Source organism: Dendrobates tinctorius, unplaced genomic scaffold, assembly GCF_039654945.1.
Source record: "Dendrobates tinctorius isolate UK_male_01 unplaced genomic scaffold, ASM3965494v1 ptg000165l, whole genome shotgun sequence".
Classification (NCBI taxonomy): Eukaryota; Metazoa; Chordata; class Amphibia; order Anura; family Dendrobatidae; genus Dendrobates; species Dendrobates tinctorius.
In genome coordinates this window covers 28,109,590-28,129,866 of record NW_027361832.1, presented here as the reverse complement: position 1 = coordinate 28,129,866, position 20,277 = coordinate 28,109,590, and the positions used below count along the sequence as shown (strand labels likewise).

The window sequence follows — 20,277 nt, the reverse complement described above, 5'->3', positions numbered from 1 at the left end:
TGGGCTGTAAATGCACTACTCCCATATAAGACTTGGGGGCACAACAGCAACATTGATAGTGAGCCGGGACTCAGGAGTAAGGAGTCCCAGAAGCAGGCTACAGCTGTCTGCCGTACAAGCAGAGTTCTTGGGAACATCTGTCAGGAGGAACTCCAGTGTAACTCAGTACTAGGAGATCTTCACACTTAAAGGTGCTATAGAGGAGACGTTCAGAAAGGCACATGTTGGCGGAGTGTTGGAAGGGAGCATCCTATCTTGCCTGGAGGTCAACTGAGTCCCTGACCCGGAGGACACAGCACGGAGGCAGGCACCTGTGTACTACAGACTGTGAGTAAAGCTTTGGAACTACAAGCCCTGGTGTCCTCCATTCATTCCTGCGCCAACACACCTGGTACCGCTACATTTGGGTACCAGCTTCTACACTGCCTGCGGCTCTCAGCTACCCCTACATCTACACTGCCCTGGGACTACAGCTCCACCTGTGGGGAGCTTCACCATCTTGGCTGCAACACACCACCAGTCCCAGAGGATCTGCATGCAGCGTCGGCTTAACATCTCCCTTGCCGAACACCACAGATGGCGTCAAAAACTATTCATCAATTCTATTTCATTGTTCTTTCACCCCCTTTTGCCATGGAGCCCCAGGGCCACGGACGGGGTCACAGCTTCTGTGACAACTCCCATTGAGATCAACAGGCCCGGTTCTGAGTACCCCGATAGCCCTGGTCGGGCACTCCATATTTCTCCCACCATATTGTCCCCTCACATTATTCTTCTCCAATACTGTCCTTTCACGGTTTTTTCCTTCCATACTGTTTCCACATACTTTTATCCCCCCCATACTGTCCCCTCTCAATTTTATTCTTCCCCCATACTTTTCTTCCCCATACTGTCCCCTCTCAATTTTCCACCTCCATACCTTCTCCTTATACTGTTCTCCCTGCATACTGTCCCCTAACACATTTTACCCCCTTATTATTCCCTGATTTACATGTTTGATCTGCCATAATGTCCCCTCATACATTTATTACCCCTACTTACCCCCACACTTTTCTCCACTCTATTGTCACCTAAGGCTATGTGCATACGCTGCGGATTCACCTGCGGGTTTTTCCGCGCGGATCCGCAGGTAAAACCGCAGATAAAGTGACCTGGGGTTTTCCTGCGGATTAGCCTGCGGTTTTGCCCTGCGGTTTCACACCTCTACTTTGTTAAAGGTGTGAAACCGCACAAAGAATTGACATGCTGCGGTTTGTAAACCGCGGAAAAAACGCAGCGTGAGCACAGCGGATTTTATATGCCATAGGCTAACATGGTACTGTACCATGTCTGCGGAACTGCTGCATTTCCACAGGGCCAAAACCACTGCAGAAACGCAGCAGAATCCGCAGCGTGTGCACATAGCCTTACACATTTTACCTATATACTGTATTGTCCCCTCTCACTGCCTCACAACCCCCATACTGTCTTTTCACAAGACTCCCCCGGCCAATAACACTCCTGTTTCTTTAGCTCCACTGTCTTACGCTGCCACCATTCACCTCCTCTCGAGCGCCGGAGTGACATTAGTAGCATAATGAGCTGACCTGATCACGCAGCTGATGTTGCCCTGACAAGGAAGAGTCAGCCGTCAGATGTTCAATTTTACAGATGCCTGAAATATGTGAGTTCAAGTGAATTCAGGGTGCTGGTGTCTTACGTGGTCACTGAGCTGGCTGTCTGTTTGACAACTGGCTTAGAGAACAACCGAAGCCCACTACCTGGGAGAAACCACGGACAGCTACATTGGTCGCCTGACAGTGCCCCACTGCTGACTGAGCCTGGTGCAAATGTTCCACCTGCCTCTCTTAGATATGCTACTAGAACCTACATATCTACAAATCTCCCATATTACAGTACACACTGTACCCACATGACAAATTCCTCTTTATTACAGTTTACACTGTGCCCACAAATCTACAACTATTCTATTTTACAGTATACCTTGAACCAAACATATCTACATATACCCTGTATTACAGTTTACACTATACTCACATATCTACAATTCTCCTGTACTACAGTATACACTGCACCCACATAGCAATTATTCTCTCTGTATACACTACACTCACATATCTACTTTCCTTGCATTCCAACATATAATGCACCCACATATCTACAATTCCCCTCTATTACAGAATATACTGCACCCACATATCTACTATTCTCCTGTATTACAGTATACACTGCACCCATATATCTACAATTCCACTGTATTACAGTATACACTGCACCCACATAGCAATTATTCTCTCTGTATACACTACACTCACATATCTACTTTCCTTGCATTACAACATATAATGCACCCACATATCTACAATTCAAAATGCTGCCAAATCCACACAAAGAATTGACATGCTGCGGAAAATAAACCGCTGTGTTTCCGTGTGGAATTTTCCGCAGCATGTGCACAGCGTTTTTTTTCCCATAGGATATCATTGTATTGCTTTTACTGGCAAATCCGCTGCGGATCCGCACAGGAATCCGCAACGTGTGCACATACCCTTACAGTATACACTGCACCCTCATATCTACTATTCTCCTGTATTACTGTATACACTGCACCCACATATCTACATTTCTCCTGTAATGCAGTGTTCACTGGGCCCACATATCAACAATTCTCCTGTGTTACGGTATACACTGCACCATCATATCTACTATTCCCCTGTATTACAATATACACTGCATCCACATATCTGCATTTGTCCTGTAATGCAGTGTTCACTGTGCCCACATTTCAACAATTCTCCTGTATTACAGTATAGACTGCACCCTCATATCTACTATTCCCCTGTATTACAGTATAGACTGCACCCACATATCTACTATTCGCCTGTATTACAGTATACACTGCATCCACATATCTACTATTCGCCTGTATTACAGTATACACTGCATCCACATATCTACTATTACCCTGTATTACAGTATACACTGCACCCACATATCTACTATTCCCCTGTATTACAGTAGACTGCACCCACATATCTACAATTCCTCTGCATTACAGTATACACTTTTGTCACATATATAAAATTCTCCTGTAATAGTGTTCACTGCACCCCCATATCAACAATTCCCCTGTATTACAGTATACACTGCACCCACATATCTACTATTATCCTGTATTACAGTATACACTGCACCCTCACATCTATTATTCCCCTGTATTACAGTATATACTGCCCCCTCATATCTACTATTCCCCTGTATTACAGTAGACTGCACCCACATATCTACAATTCCTCTGCATTACAGTATACACTTTTCTCACATATATAAAATTCTCCAGTAATAGTGTTCACTGTGCCCACATATCAACAATTCCCCTGTATTACAGTATACACTGCACCCACATATCTACTATTATCCTGTATTACAGTATACACTGCACCCCCATATCTGCTGTTCTCCTGTATTACAGTATACACTGCACCCACATATCTATATTTCTCCTGTAATGCAGTGTTCACTGTGCCTACATATCAACAATTCTCCTGTATTAGTGTATGTGCACACGTTGCGGATTCATGTGTGGAATTTTCCATGTAGAATCTGCAGAATCCGCAGGTAAAATGACCTGTGTTTTACCTGCGGATATACTGCGGATTTCTAGCGGATTTTGTGCGGATTCCTATAATGGAATAGGTGTAAAAACACTACCGAATCCGCACAAAGAATTGACTTGCTGCGGAAAATAAACCGCTGCGTTTCCGTGCGGAATTTTCCGCAGCATGTGCACAGCGTTTTTTTTTCTCCATAGGATATCATTGTACTTTATTCACTGGCAAATCCGCAGAGGAACTGCAGGGTCAAATCCGCTGCGGATCCGCACAAGAATCCGCAACGTGTGCACATACCCTTACAGTATACACTGCACCCTCATATCTACTATTCTCCTGTATTACAGTATACACTGCCCCCACATATCTACATTTCTCCTGTAATGCAGTGTTCACTGTGCCCAAATATAAACAATTCTCCTGTGTTACGGTATACACTGAACAGTCATATCTACTATTCCCCTGTATTTCAGTATACACTGCACCCACATATCTACATTTGTCCTGTAATGCAGTGTTCACTGTGCCCACATTTCAACAATTCCCCTGTATTACAGTATACACTGGACCCTCATAGCTACTATTCCCCTGTATTACAGTATAGCCTGCACCCTCATATCTACTATTCCCCTGTATTACAGTATAACCTGCACCCTCATATCTACTATTCCCCTGTATTACAGTATATACTGCACCCTCATATCTACTATTCCCCTGTATTACAGTATATACTGCACCCTCATATCTACTATTCCCCTGTATTACAGTGTAGACTGAACCCTCAAATCTACTATTCCCCTGTATTACAGTATATACTGAACCCTCACATCTACTATTCCCTGTATTACAGTATACACTGAACCCTCACATCTACTATTCCGCTGTATTACAGTATACACTGCACCCTCATATCTACTATTCCCCTGTATTACAGTATAGACTGCACCCTCATATGTACTATTCCCCTGTATTACAGTATAGACTGCACCCTCATATCTACTGTTCCCCTGTATTACAGTATACACAGGACCCTCATATCTACTATTCCCCTGTATTACAGTATAGACTGCATCCACATATCTACTATTCCCCTGTATTTCAGTATAGACTGCACCCTCAAATTTACTATTCCCCTGTATTACAGTATACACTGCACCCACATATCTACTATTCCCCTGTATTACAGTATACACTGGACCCTCATATCTACTATTCCTCTGTATTACAGTATAGACTGCACCCTCATATCTACTATTCCCCTGTATTACAGTATAGACTGCACCCTCATATCTACTATTCCCCTGTATTACAGTATAGACTGCACCCTCATATCAATTATTCTGCAGTTTTCATTGATATAACATACTGTAAACTTGTATCCACATTAATCTACAGTTCTCTTTCCCTAGAACATACAACGCACCTCTGTATCTACACTGGATTCTAAATGGCAGCTACCGTACCTATAAAACTACAAATCATTCATATCTTGTCTGTCTCTTCATTTCTACAGCTCAGAGATACAATGCACCTATTGTACGCATCCACAGATTTCTCATATCACAGTATACACTGCAGCCGTATATTTTATAGTTTTATCATATTACTGAGCACACAGCACACAACAAGTCTCTTTAGTTATTTATTTAATTATTTAAATAGATATTAGGCTATTAGGTTATTTGCTTAGATATTAAGGCCTGTACTTTACCATTACATATGTCCAGTTCTGAGATATTACAGTATAAATCTGCATCCACACATATCTACCGTTCTCTGAAATTACAAAATAAACAGCGCCCCTAAGTCCTCATGTATGGACTATACCTTTACATAGCTGTAGTTCTCATGGATTACAGAACACAACCCACCTATCAGTGCACAAGTGTCTGATCATAGAATGTTATATGGTACTTTTCCTATATATTACTTACAGGCAGTATCTTCACAGACACATATCTACAGTATCACAGTATACTGTACATTGCACCCAGATATATATTTTTCTTTATTACAGTAAATTGAGCAGCCACACAGATCTGCATTCTCTGGTATTATAGACTGTTCCCGTACGTACGAACTGGCACTTGTCGCAGCACATTGGTTGCACAATGTGGTTATTATCATTTTGAAAGCTCATTTCCCAGCAGCAGAAATTGCTTCCAATAAAGAGAAGGAGGAAAAGTTTCATTATGAAAATGTGGGAAAATCCCAGCTTTACACGGAATAAAAAGCCAACGAGGAAGCTGAGGGAACTGCCACTTTGATAAGACTGTAGGAGGAGAAGGAGCTGGGCTGAAGGCTGCATGTTTCGCCTGGGCACCACATGCTTCACCTGGCGTAGCAAGCTGTAAGCCAAACATCACCAACTGGACGTGGTAAGGAGACTATGGGGTCTGCGTGGTTGAGATCTAGTCCTGGACATAAAAAAATATTACAAATTTGAGCGTCCTCAGTGGTTAATACCTTTCAATGGCTAACAGAAAAAATGGTAACAAACAGCCGAAGTCTGGAAAGTTTGTCTATGTTACCATCTTTTAAGTTAGCCATTAAAAGGTATCAACCCCTGAGGACTCTCAAATTTTATTCTTTTTCCGTCTACTGGCTAACATAGTACAAAGATATATTAGACCTGGACATAGAAGACTACATAAGGTGAGAAGTAGGATTATGACAGATCATTGCACTCCCCTATTTCCTCATAGATTGTAAGCTTGTGAGCAGGACCCTCACTCCTCTTGGTATCTGTTGTTTTATGTGATTATTATTATTCTGTAATGTCTTTTATTGTCTGTCCAAGTCCCCTCTGAAATGTAAAGTGCTGCAGAATATGTTGGCGCTATAGAAATAAAATTATTATTATTACATTGTGTGTGTGTCTACTACACATGCACTAGACCAAGCACTCGCAGAGCTAACCGGAGACCTGCTCCGTCCTCTGATTGGCTTTGTTTCTGCAGCAGGTAAATGGATTTCTGCAATCTCCATTCAGATGTTTAGAAAGTTAAAACATTTATGCAACAAATCTGCAATGTATGAATATAACAAATATCACTGCTGTCTGCACGTGTGAAGGACTACGGTCACAACGACTTGACGGACACTTACCTGGGCACCACTAGTTCCATGTTGTGATGACAGTGTGCTCTATAGGCTGCAAGTGACAAAGGCTATGTCATGACAGGAGCTGCTGACTCTTGTCAGGACTGAAGCCCATGCCCCAGCATACAGCACTGGGCTACTTACCATTTAACATGGTCTGGGAGGTCGGTGCAGGAGCTGGTGAGGTGTAGTCATGTTGAGTTGTCTGGGAGAAGTGGCTTCATCCTAGCGGAGTCCATGTTCGAGTCTGTGACTCCGGTCTCTGACACTGTGTTCAGCTGTAGCTGTGTGAACACGCCATGGACGAATAGCATGATTACAAAGTATCCATGTCCCTCCTATGGGCTTTCCTAGTCCTTCTGAACTTCCGTGTTTCCACTTTCAGTTTCAAGCACTGGAATAAAAGGTGTATCACTAGAAGGCGTGGGTATGACATTGATTACCCTGGATTCTGGAAACAGTCAGGCATTTAACCCTCCTCTTACACTGAGAATTTGCACTCTGTGGGTTGTAGTCCTAAGTGCAATGTCCTCTTCTTGGCAACTCTTCTCATAGGTTATGACCGTAGAGTAAATTCCCATTGTGCCTGCTTGTAAGGAATTCCTTTGGGTTCACAGGTGAGGATCGATCACCTGCCTTGGTTTCCCTATTGAGTACGCACCTGGATAAATGCTGACCTAGTCCATTACGTGCAATTTCCACTCTTCCCAAACCCGACTATCCATTAGTTTTGCTTCAAAATTTAATTCAGAGCCAGGTTGAATGAAAAGTGCACGTAGCAGTTTTCTATCTATTCAACAACTAAAAACCCGAGCAACGAGTATACTCGCTCATCAATACTATTAACTTAAGTGTGACAGTGTGTGACTAGTAAAAAATGGCCATGCACATGCTTTTTCTGTGCAGGGTCCTCCTCCCCCTCCTTGGCAGGCTCACAGCCTGTCCTCCAGCCATGTGCTGGGATGAGCAGGAGGGGGAGAAGGGTGGTTGAAGGGAAATGGAGGAGGGTAGGACAACTGGCAGCATGTAATGACTGGAAGCGTGGGCCTGGAACAGAGATGCAAAAGTTCCCAAAAAGGAGTTTGCTATAAATGCACCCCCCAATGATCAAAATCAGCATACAATGTAGCAGCACCTGTGATGCAGCAAAAAAATCTCTTGCGTTAGTTCATTTTTTACTCCAAAAATCGTGTCACTTGCTAACCAAAGGCAGAGAGATGTCAGTCACTCCTCACATGTAGTCATCTCAGAGAAAAAAGGGCGTTTGGTACCATGTTAGTCAGTTGAAAAAAGAATGTTCTTAGTGGGAAAAACAAGATAATCTTGCAGTTATGATACCTTTTGATGGGTAACATAATTTATTTTATTTTTGATAGCCATTAAAAGATATCATAACTACAAGATTATCTTGTTTTTCCCAGTGAGATCATGTCATGTCACAGATAATGAACACTGATTCTGCTCATATACAGCACTGGCAAAAATTAAGTGACCACTGAAAAATTTTCAGTTTGCCTGATTTTTCCCTTTATAGGTATAATAGCTGAAGAGCCTGGCATTGCCTGGGCATAGTAACCAACTGTGGTTAGTTATAACAAATTATAATGATTATATTGCACATAAAAACATCCTATCCTGTGTGATACTGACTGCAGAGCCGTGTATCTAATCCTATTCTCTTCGTTTGGAGGAAAGACAATTTCTGCACCAGCATAGAAGAGGGTTCTTCACGGTAAGAGCAGTGAGGCTCTGGAATTCTCTTCCTGAGGAAGTGGTGATGGCCAACTCACTGAATGAATTTAAGAAAGGAATGGATGCTTTTCTTGTGAGTAACAGTATAGAAGGTTACGAATAACAGAATATTATAGCTAGATGGTTGACCCAGCTTAGGGGAAGGAATTTTTTTCCCTATAGAGAAAATTGGCTTCTACTCTGTGGGTTTTTTGCCTTCCCCAGGATCAACAATGCTGAACAGCTGCACTAAAAATAGGCTGAACTAGATGGACATAAGGTCTTCCTTCAGCCTTCAAAACTATTCTGTGTGATACTGTGTGCTGAGCCGTGTATCTAATCCTATCCTGTGTGATACTGTCTGCTGAGCCAAGTATCTATTCCTATCCTGTGTGATACTGACTGCCGAGCAGTGTATCTAATCCTATCCTGTGTGATACCGTCTGCTGAGCAGTGTATCTAACCCTATCCAGTGTGATACTGACTGCTGAGCCGTGTATCTAATCCTATCCTGTGTGATACTGGGCTCCCCTGCAGTGTGTGTCAGAGGGTGGTCTGTGTTGGCACGGTAATAAATTGTGTTATTTCCAGCATTACAGAAGGACGATAACACCATAGAAATGATAAGAATAATAGGCCAAATTGGTGAATTGGAACGTGCGGGGTTAAAATTTTGCCTCACAACATAGCCTATGAAGCTCTTGGGATCCAGACGTGTGACTATGCAAAATTTTGTGGCTGTAGCTGCGACGGTGCAGATGCCAATCCTGGACATACACACATACATGCATACATACATACATACACTTTTTCCCCGTTATGTACCTAGGGGCAAAATTGTTTGGTGACTTGGAATGCGCGGGGTTAAAATTTCACCTCGCAACATAGCCTATGACGCTCTCGGAGTCCAGACATGTGACTGTGCAAAATTTTATAGCTGTAGCTGCGACGGTGCAGATGCCAATTCCGGACATACACACATACATAAAAACATATATACACATACACACACATTGAGCTTTATATATTAGATTTTTGAGTAAAATGTAAATTGCTCTTTTATTCTATAAACTACTGACAACATGTCTCTGAATTTCCAAGCACTAAATTTTGCATTTATTTTCAGAAAATGAGAAATGGTCAAAATAACAAAAAATGCAGTGCTTGCAGACCTCAAATAATGCTAAAAAAACAAGTTCATAATCATTTAGAAACAAAAATACTAATGTTTTAACTCAGGAAGAGTTCAGAAATCAGTATTTTGTGGAATAACCATGATTTTTAATCACAGCTTTCATGCATCTTGGCATGCTTGCCACCAGTCTTTCACACTGCTTTTGGGTGACCTTATGCCACTCCTGGTACAAGAATTTAAGCAGCTCTTCTTTGTTTGATGGCGTGTGTCTATCCATCTTCCTCTTGATTACATTCAAGAGGTTTTCAATGGGGTTCAGGTCTGGAGATTGGGCTGGCCATGACAGGGATTAATTGTGGTGGTCCTTCAGCCACACATTGATTGACCTAGCTGTGTGGCATGGCACATTGTCTTGCTGGAAAAAACAGTCCTCAGAGTTGGGGAACATTGCCTGAGCAGAAGAAATCAACTGTTTTTCCAGGATAACACTGACCTCTCCTTGCCATACCAGCCCCCTTCTTCACACTGTTCTCTCTCAGTGTCCTCCCAGTATTTATACTGAACTCTGTCATTGCACTCCCCCTCCTTGGTGTACTGTCCCTTCCTGGCTGTACCCATACACTGTCTCCCCATGCTACGCCCTCACTACTCAGTTTCTATTCTGTGCCAACTCACTTTTCTCCCCATTCTGTCTCCTCACACTATTCCCCTCCCTCCTTATACTGTCTCCTCTCACATCCCCCCTGTTCACCATACTGTCTCCTCGCATATTTACCCCCTCACTTTCTATACTGCCTGCTCACACATACCCCTCACACATACACCCAATGTGTCTGCATACATCCTATCACACTCATTCCCCGCACTCTGTCCACATACATTTTTCACATCATTACCCATACAGTGTCCACACACATTCCCCCGTTCACTCACCATACTGTCTGCACCCATCCTCACTCACCATACTGTGTCTGCACCCATCCCCCATCCTGTTTCCTTATACATGCTCCCATTCCTCCATACCGTTTCCTCATACATACCCCCCATTCCCCAGTACTGTTTCCTCATACATGCCCCCAATTCCCCAGTATTGTTTCCTCATACATGCCCCCCATTCTCCTGTACTGTTTCCTCATACATGCCCTGCATCTCTCCCTTTACTCATTTTGTGTTCTCAAATCTCCCCCCACACATTAAATCCTCCATCACCACTCCAAATCTCCCCACACACATTAAATCCCCCCATCCCTACTCCAAATCTCGCCACACATTAAATGTGACAGCCGGCACAGAGAACAGCCAACTCCCAGTACGGGTAGAGGTAGAATGCAGCCGCAGGAGGAGACACTGCGGACTGCCGCATTAGACGGCCCGACTGTGCCCCCTGCCAGCCACACCCGGGGCGGGCCCCTAATCCCTCCGGGCCCTGTCGCAGCTGTGACCCCTGAGACCCCGGTAGTTACACCCCTGAATATGTGGCGCCCCTGAGGGTTCAGTCGCCACAGAGGTACTGCACCTCCTCTCCTCCTGAGGTGTGGTACCCCACCATCCAGGTAAGGTGACCACGCTCCAACACCTGCATCCCACACCACAAAGTAGTGTAGCAAAGCACCTTCGGTGGCTCCCTGCTTGGAATGTAGCATAGCACCCCTTGGTGGCTCACCGCTTGGAACACAAAACGTGCTGGGAGGTCGGTGGAGTTTAGTTTACACAAAATAGCGGGAAGAGTTGAGTCAGTGGTTCAGTCATTCATTGGGTCAGTGAGTGAGGATGTAGAAGGACAGAGTGAGACAGAGAAGATCCCCGGGAGAGGGATGGAAGAAGGAAGTGCTGCAGCAGGCCACAGTGATCTGGGTCTGCTGGCACAGGAAAGAGACAGAGAAAGAAGGATTAGCACGGAACGTAAGGAGAATAGGAGAACTAAGGAACAGGTTTGGAAGAGAGAACCCTTCCCAAGTTCACAGCGCAAGGCCGGGGTCCGGTCCCCGAGGTTGTATGGATACTAATGGTCCTGCAGCAGACACCGGAGGAATAGAAGTAGTGACCACTTTATTCCCACACAAGACTTGGGGGCACAACAGCAACAAAAGAGAGAGCAAGGAGTCCCTGAAGCAGGCTACAGCTGTCTGCCGTACAAGTAGACTTCATAGGAACATCTGACAGGAGGAACTACAGTGTAACTCAGTACTAGGAGTACTTCATTCAAAGGCGCTATAAGATTAGACGTTCAGAAAAGGCACATATGTTGGCGGAGTGTTGGAAAGGAGTACTTAATCTTGCCTGGAAGTTGGCTGAGCTCCTGACCCGGAGGACACGGCACGGATGCGGGCACCTGTACCTGCAATAGACTGTGAGTAAAGCTTTGGAACTACATGCCCTGGTGTCCTCCACTTATTCCTGCGCCAACCCGCCCAGCAATGCTACATCCCTTGCGCCTGACACTACACCATCTAAGTGTCACTTCACCTCCACTGCCCTGGTACTACAGCCCTGCCTGTGGAGGGCTATAACATCATTGCTGCACCACACCATCTGTCCCAGAGGATCTGTCTGCAGCGTCGGCTTACATCTCCATTGCCGAACACCACAGGTGGCATCACGAATCACTTATAAACTTTCATCACCCTAAGCACAATGCAACAACTCCTTTTACAATGGGCACCCAGGGCCACGGGCCGGGTCCCAGCTGCCGTGACATCTCCCATTGAAGCTCATAGGGCCCGGTACCGAGTACCCCACAGCCCTGGGAGGGCGACCCAAATACAAGTCATGACTGGATGGGTGAGGATAGAGTAGGTCAGGGTAGAGCTGGTTGTGCAGCTGTTTGGTGGTTACTGCAGGTTGTAGGCTTGTCGTAAGATGTAGGTTTTCAGGTTCACATGAGCATATTGGACTAGTGCTATCCGATGAACAGGTGCTTCTCACAAAATTAGAATAGCTTCAAAAAGTTAATTTATTTCAGTTCTTCAATACAAAAAGTGAATCTCATATATTATGTAGAGTCATTACAAACAGAGTGATCTATTTCAAGTGTTTATTTCTGTTAATGTTGATGATTATGGCTTACAGCCAATGAAAACGCAAAAGTTATTATCTCAGTAAATTAGAATACTTTATAGCATCAGCTTGAAAAATGATTTTAAAATCTGAAATGTTGGCCTACTGAAATATTTGTTCAGTAACTGCACTCAATACTTGGTCGGGGCTCCTTTTGCATCAATTACTGCATCAGTGCAGCGTGGCATGGAGGCAATCAGCCTGTGGCATTGCTGAGGTGTTATGGAAGTCCAGGTTGCTTTGATAGCAGCTTTCAGCTCATCTGCATTGTTAGATCTGGTGTCTGTAATCTTCCTTTTGACAATATCCCATAGATTCTCTATGGGGTTAAGGTCAGGCGAGTTTGCTGGCCAATCAAGCACAGTGATACTGTTGTTTTTAAATCAGTTATTGGTACGTTTGGCAGTGTGGACAGATGCCAAGTTCTTCTGGAGAATGACATTTCCATCTCCGAAAAGCTTGTCGGCAGAGGAAAGCATGAAGTGCTCTAAAATTTCCTGGTAGACGGCTGCGCTGACTTTGGTCTTGATAAAACACAGTGGACCTACACCAGCAGATGACATGGCTCCCCAAACCATCACTAATTGTGGAAACTTCACACTAGAACCCAAGCAGCTTGGATTGTCTGTCTCTCCACTCTTCTTCCAGACTCTGGGACCTTGATTTCCAAATGAAATGCAAAATTTACTTTCATCTGGAAAAAGCACCTTGGACCACTGAGCAATAATCCAGTTCTTTTTCTCCGTGGCCCAGATAGGACGCTTCTGGCATTGTCTATTGGTCATGAGTGGCTTGACACAAGGAATGCGACACTTGTAGCCCATACAGGGCTGCCACTAGGAATTTCAGGGCCCCATACTGGCAACATTTTCGGGGCCTCCTTTAGACTCCGCCCAGGCTCCACCCCAGCCCCGCCTCCACTCCTCAAACTGTCCACTGTCCCGCCACTCTCTTGGAAAAACTCCACTTCTCACCAATCACACATTAACAGCTCCCATCACCAGATCACAAATATAGCCAGCAGCTCTTGTTTTGGCCAAAATATTTTTTAAGCCACCATCACAACACTGTAGACTCTTTTGGCCAAGCCCTACTCTACTGTAACCTATTAAATATTTGTTAAAATATGCAATACAATTTAGGTACAGTATATTTTTATTTTTCAATTTTTAAAATTACCAATAATATCACATGCAAGGGACATATACCATCGCACCATGACCAGACCACATATTACCACCACATAGTGACCTATAATACCACATACAAGGAACAAATACCACCACACCATGACCAGACCACATATTACTACCATAGTGACCGAATAATATCACATACAAGGAACAAATACCACCGCACCATGACCAGACCACATATTACCACCACAAAGTGACCAAATAATAGCACATACAAGGGACAAATACCACAACACCATGTCCAGACCACATATTAAGACCACGTAGTGACTGAATACTACAATGCTGATCAGTAATAAAAAAACACAATACCATCACCATAAGTGCCATTATACACAGGAGATCTGTACTTAGTATGCAATGTCTGTGTACAGGTAATACAGTGATCAATGACATTATACACAGGAGCTCTGTATATAATGTACAGGTAATACAGTGATCACTGGTGACATTATACACAGGACCTCTGTATATAGTATACAGTATATAGTGTCAATGTATAGGTAACACACTAACTCACCAGTGATGTATCTAGGTGAAGTCCTTCATTTTTGCTTTTCATCTTTCATCCATCACAGACCGCCATCACATCTTCCAGTCAGGACTCGTCTCTGCAGGAAATAACACAGTTATCTAGAGCTCCGCTTGCAGAACACATTACTTATTTTTTCCCAACTTCTACATTACATCACATGAAGAAAAAAAGGCGACACAGTGTCACTCTACACAGTAACAGGACCATCCCCCATTTAAAACAGTATACTCAAAAAATAAAATAAAGACATCACTGCAGTAATAATATCCCTTAATTAACCCCTATGGTATTAATATTCCCCATCCTAGCTCCCGTGTGTCTCATTCCTGGCTTCAGCCATCTGTTCCTCCTATCCCGACCTCATGAGTATCCATTGTGCCCCCTATGATTTCCCCATCTGGCTCCATCGTATCCATCCTGCCCCATGATACTGCACCCTTCCTGTGTCTTACTGCCACATTCTGTCCCCTCCTGTGTCTTACTGCCACATTCTGCCCCAGTGCCTCACATTCTGCCACCTCCTGTGTCTCACTGTCACATTCTGCCCCGTGTCCATTCTGCTCCCTACTGTGTCTCACTGTCACATTCTGCCTCCATCATGTCCTGCATTCTGCCCACATCATGTCCAGCATTCTGTCCCCATCAGGTCCAGCAATCTGCCCCCATCATGTCCAGCAATCTGCCCCCATCATGTCCAGCAATCTGCCCCCATCATGTCCAGCAATCTGCCCCCATCATGTCCAGCAATCTGCCCCCATCATGTCCAGCAATCTGCCCCCATCATGTCCAGCAATCTGCCCCCATCATGTCCAGCAATCTGCCCCCATCATGTTCAGCATTCTGCCCCCATGTTCAGCATTCTGCCCCCATGTTCAGCATTCTGCCCCCATGTTCAGCATTCTGCCCCATGTCCAGCATTCTGCCTCAGTCTCCAGCATTCTGCCCCAGTCCAGCATTCTCTGTCATGTCTAGCATTCTGCCCCCAGGCCCCCCGGGTCGTCGCTGTGAAAAAAAAAAAGTTCTAATAATTACCTGGCCGCGCTCCAGCGACGGGCGATGCTCGCGCTCCCTCCACGCTGCAGGGTGCTCTGCCAGCAACTGACACTGACGTCAGATGCTGGAGAGGTGCACGCTGCGGCTGACGTCAGCTGCCAGCCTCCAATTGGCTGGCGGCTGCTGTGGCTGTTAACTATTGACGTTCGGGCCACCGGGTCCGCATGTCAATAGCGTTTAACTGCCACAGCGCCGAGGGTCCGGTTTAGCTGCCAGTAGGGGCCCAGTGAGCAGAGGAGACTGGGCTCAATGCGGGCCCCCTCTGCCCACTGGGCCCCATCTGCCAGTCAGGGCATTAATGCCCTGATGGTGGCCCTGAGCCCATATACTGGATACATCTGTGTGTGGTGGCTCTTGAAGCAATGACTCCAGCAGCAGTCCACTCTTTGTGAATCTTTGTGAATCTCCCCCAAATTTTTTAATCGAATTTTCTTAGCAATCCTTTCAAGGCTGCAGTTATCCTGGTTGCTTATGCACCTTTTTCTACCACACTTTTTCCTTCCACTCAACTTTCCATTAATATCCTTGGATACAGCACTCTGTGAACAGCCAGCTTCTTTAGCGATGACCTTTTGTGGCTTACCCTCCTTGTGTAGTGTGTCAATTACTGCCTTCTGGACATCTGTCAAGTCAGCAGTCTTCCCTATGATTATGGAGCCTACTGCAACAGACTAATGGAGCTTTTTAAATGCTTAGGAAGCCTTTGCAGGTGTTTTTTGTTAGTTATTCTAATTTAATGAGATAATGACTTTGGGCTGTTTATTGGCTGTAAGCCATAATCATCAACATAAACAGAATTAAACACTTAAAATAGATCACTCTGTTTGTCTTGACTCTATATATGAGTTTCTCTTTTTGTATTGAAGAACTGAAATAAATTAACTTTTTGATGATATTCTAATTTTGTGAGAAGCACCTGTACTATCGGATAGTATTCGGGCCAGTGTTATAGCATGGGAAGTGTCATGAGTAGTGTTGAGCATTCCGATGCCGCAAGTATCGGGTATCAGCCGATATTAGCTGTATCGGAATTCCGATACTTAGTTCCGATACTTTTTTCATATCGAATACCGGAATCGGAAGTTCCCATAATGCTAGGAGCCCGCTCGATTTGATTCAGCCAATGGGGATCCTCAGAAGTGTGGGCACATCCTGTTAGGCATGTAGGCATGTTAACTACTGGCATGGCTGTGATTGGCTGCTGAAATGATGTCATGATGCACTATAAAAACCGCTGCAGCCGCCATTTCTGGTCACTCTGCTGTGAATTCAGTTAGGGACAGGCTGCTGTTGAAGACTGTGAGGGACAGTTAGAAATAGCGATTCTAAAAACAATATTGTGCTTTATCCAGGCTACATAAACCACCACTGTAGCTTTCTTTTGCCTAGCAGCAGTGTTCACAGCTGTCTGCAAGGGCTGTGTGAGTGCAGACCCACGCTGTGTAGTGTATCCTGCAGGCACGTCTGCTTGTAGGCCGCCCAGCGTGTGTCTCTGCCTCATACACATTTTTCTTTTATTGCTGCTTTTTTTTCTCCTGTATAGTGTGCTTCCATACGTATCCATATACGTTGGTTGCAAACACTAAAGGAGTGGACAGCGGAGCCTTTCAGCAGCCTTTCAGTGCTATAGCCCATTTCTCTGCACTGTTTTTGGCTGTCTGATAGGTCTCTGTGTGTGAGTGCAGCTCACGTTGCAGTGTGTTCTACAGCCACCGCTAGCTGTAGTCCGCTCAGCGTGCGTCACTGCCTCATACATAGTCCTTTTTTTGCAGCTAATTTAGCCAGATTTTTGCTCCTATATTAGTGTGCTTCCAACCGCATCCATTGTCATTGGTTGGTTGCAAACACTATATAGGATTAGATAGAGGAGCCTTTTCGCTGGCTTGTGCCCTTCAGGGCCAGCCAGGCTAGTATCACCCTATTTTTTGGAGCCTCATCAATTGCATTGTAGGTTAGCTTCCTGCATTGTAATCGCTCCAAAAAGTTTGTGATACTATAGCTTTCAAACTTTGGTCACATCCTTTTCTTCCCCCCCCCCAAAAAAAAAGGAAATAAAGTTCACCAAACACTCCACTTTACAGTTGTCTAGGCCACATTAGATCATATTAAAGTGTAGTACACACACTCTTAGCCAAATTAGTGTTTCTTATACTGGTTAGCAGGTGTTCAGGAATAAGAACACTAAGCCACCCCTTTTTTACTTTTCTGCCTATCTTTATCAGTCTACCAAGATGAAGAAGGCAGGGAGTAAGGCACGTGGTCGTGGCCGTGGAGTTTCAGCAGGGAGAGGATGGGGGGATTCAGCAGGGAGAGGACGTGGGGATTCGGTGTCTGCTGCGGCCACCAGTGACCCGACATCCCCCACTTTTACCAGGCAACAGTCCTTCATGCGCAGCTTTGTAGGACCTCGCCGTACCCCACTGCTGCGTGACGAACAAATTGAAGCCGTTGTCGGATGGATGGCAGCTAACGCATCCACTTCAATGACTTCCGCATCCTCCCAAGGCCAGAGCACTGAAGAGCAACCATCTGTCTCTTCACCACCTGCCAAATTGCCCAGGCAGTCTGAGAGCCCTGGACAGGAGCCATCTCAATCTTTACTTCTGTTCTCAGAATCTGTTGGCTTGGAAAGAGGTGGCCAGCCAAGCAGCATTCTAGAGCGTGAAGAAGAGGGAGTATGCAGTGATGCGCAACTGCTTTGTCCCTCTGAATCTGAAGAGGCAGGTGGGCCAGTGCTATTGTCAGCACACCTCAGTGCTCATCTGATGATGATGAGTCTCAGTTGCCAATTTCTGGTGCGTACGGTGCTGGCGAGACAACCCAGGACCAGCCGGTGCTTGAAGAGGGGAGTGGAGATGATGAGGTCCTTGACCAATCATGGCATCAGCCACAGGAAGGTGGTGGGAGCAGCTCTGAGGAAGAGATTCCCCGAACGGCCAAAAGAGGAGGGAGAGGGCGGGGGCAGACTTGGTTGCCTGTAGCCTCCACTTTGGCACCTGTGAGGAGCAATCCTCTTCCAAAACACAAAACGGGCGCTCCCAGGACTTGCAGTGCGTGGTCTTTTTTTGACACAGTTGCAGATGACATTTGCTTTGTCAAATGCAAGCTGTGTCATCAGAAAGTGAAACGAGGGAAAAATGTGAGCAACCTCAATACCACAAATATGTGGAAACATGTGCGTACCAAGCACGAGGTGGAGTTACACAGACACACTGAAGATGTAGGCCAACCTTCAGCAGCACCTACCACCTCTTCAGCTCGTGTTGGGGCCTCTTCCTCCAGCTCACACACAGCTTGTTCGGCTTCCTCACTGGAACGCCATGGAAGAACCACTGCCACTGTTGTTCTGAGACTCAGTGAAATTCCACCCACTGAACCACGTTCGCAGTCATCAGCACACTCCCAGGCCACTCACCAGCAATCGGTAGCACAGGCATGGGAGAAAAAGCGGCCATACTCGGCAAACCATCCCCGAGCACTGGCTCTGAATGCCGGCATTGCCAAACTACTGGCCCTTGAGATGCTGTCATTCAGGCTGGTGGAGACTGACACCTTCCGGAACTTTATGTCATTGGCAGTTCCACAATTGCCCAGCCGCTTTTATTTCAGCAGGCAAGCCGTCCCTGCCCTGCAAAAGCATGTGGAGGGAAAAATTAAAAATGCGCTACTAAATGCCGTCAGTAGCAAGGTCCACCTGACCACCGATGCGTGGACCAGTAGCCATGGACAGGGACGATACCTTTCCCTCACTGCCCATTGGGTCAATGTTGTGGAGCCGGGTACAGATCTGGAGAGTGGCTCTGTACGTATTCTGCCAACTCCAAGGATTGCAGGAATGCAGTCTGTACATATTGAGTCCTCCTCCTACTCTAGTTCCTCAGAATCAGCACTGCGTGAGCCTGTTAGGCCAGATATGAGCACAGGTGTGGCCAAACGTCAACAGGCCGTCCTTAAATTAATTTCTTTGGGGAATCGGAGCCACACAGCACAGGAGCTCTGGAATGCCATCAAGCAGGAGAGCGATGTGTGGTTTGTGCCAGCAAATCTCCAGCCAGGTTTGGTAGTGAGTGACAATGGCCGAAATCTAGTGGCAGCTCTGGGCCTAGGCAACCTCACTCACATACCATGTCTGGCACACGTGCTCAATTTGGTCGTGCAGAGCTTTCTGAGGGACTATCCGGATCTTGATGCACTGCTGCACAAGGTTCGCCTAGAGTGTGCTCACTTGCGGCGTTCCAGCATGGCAAGATCGCGCATTGCATCTCTGCAACAACGATTCCGCCTGCCAGAACATCGCATCATATGTGACCTCCCCACCAGGTGGAATTCAACGTTACATATGTTGGAGCGGTTGTGTGAGCAGCAGGCAGCAGTAATGGAGTACCAGCTGCATCAGGCGCAAACAAGTCAATCTGTGCGCCGGACACACTTCACCACCACTGAGTGGGCCACTATGAGGGACATCTGCCAAGTTTTGCGTGCCTTCGATGACTCCACGCGGATGGCCAGTGCAGATGATGCACTAATCAGCATGACTGTCCCCCTCATCTGTCTGCTTCAAAAAACCTTACAAGTAGAGTTGAGCGACTTTTGGTTTTTTAGGGTCGCTTTTCGTTTCGTGAAACCCGACTTTTCCAAAAGTCGGGTCGAGCAAGATCGTCCGATTATAGGGAAAAGTCGGGGTCGTCCCGAAACACGAAACCCAATGTAAGTCAATGGGGAATAAAAGTCGGCAGTGAGAGGAGGACAGGAAACACACCTACAGTGCCCATTTGAATGCCAAAAGCATCAATTCTTCTTACTTAAGCTTGTCAACCTTAATTAACTTCATAATACAAGTTACGCACTGAAAAAATG

General features: G+C 45.5%; 1 long non-coding RNA gene across 1 annotated transcript in view; it reads left to right on the top strand.

Moving 5' to 3' along the window:
* Positions 1–5,727: 5,727 nt before the first annotated feature.
* The window catches only part of LOC141053219 (uncharacterized), a 44,886-nt gene continuing 30,336 nt past the window's right edge, over positions 5,728–20,277 (top strand). Inside the window, exons 1-2 of the long non-coding RNA XR_012220982.1 lie at positions 5,728–5,989; positions 8,404–8,538. This is a non-coding gene — a long non-coding RNA (uncharacterized lncRNA). The remainder of the gene's footprint in view (positions 5,990–8,403; positions 8,539–20,277) is intronic.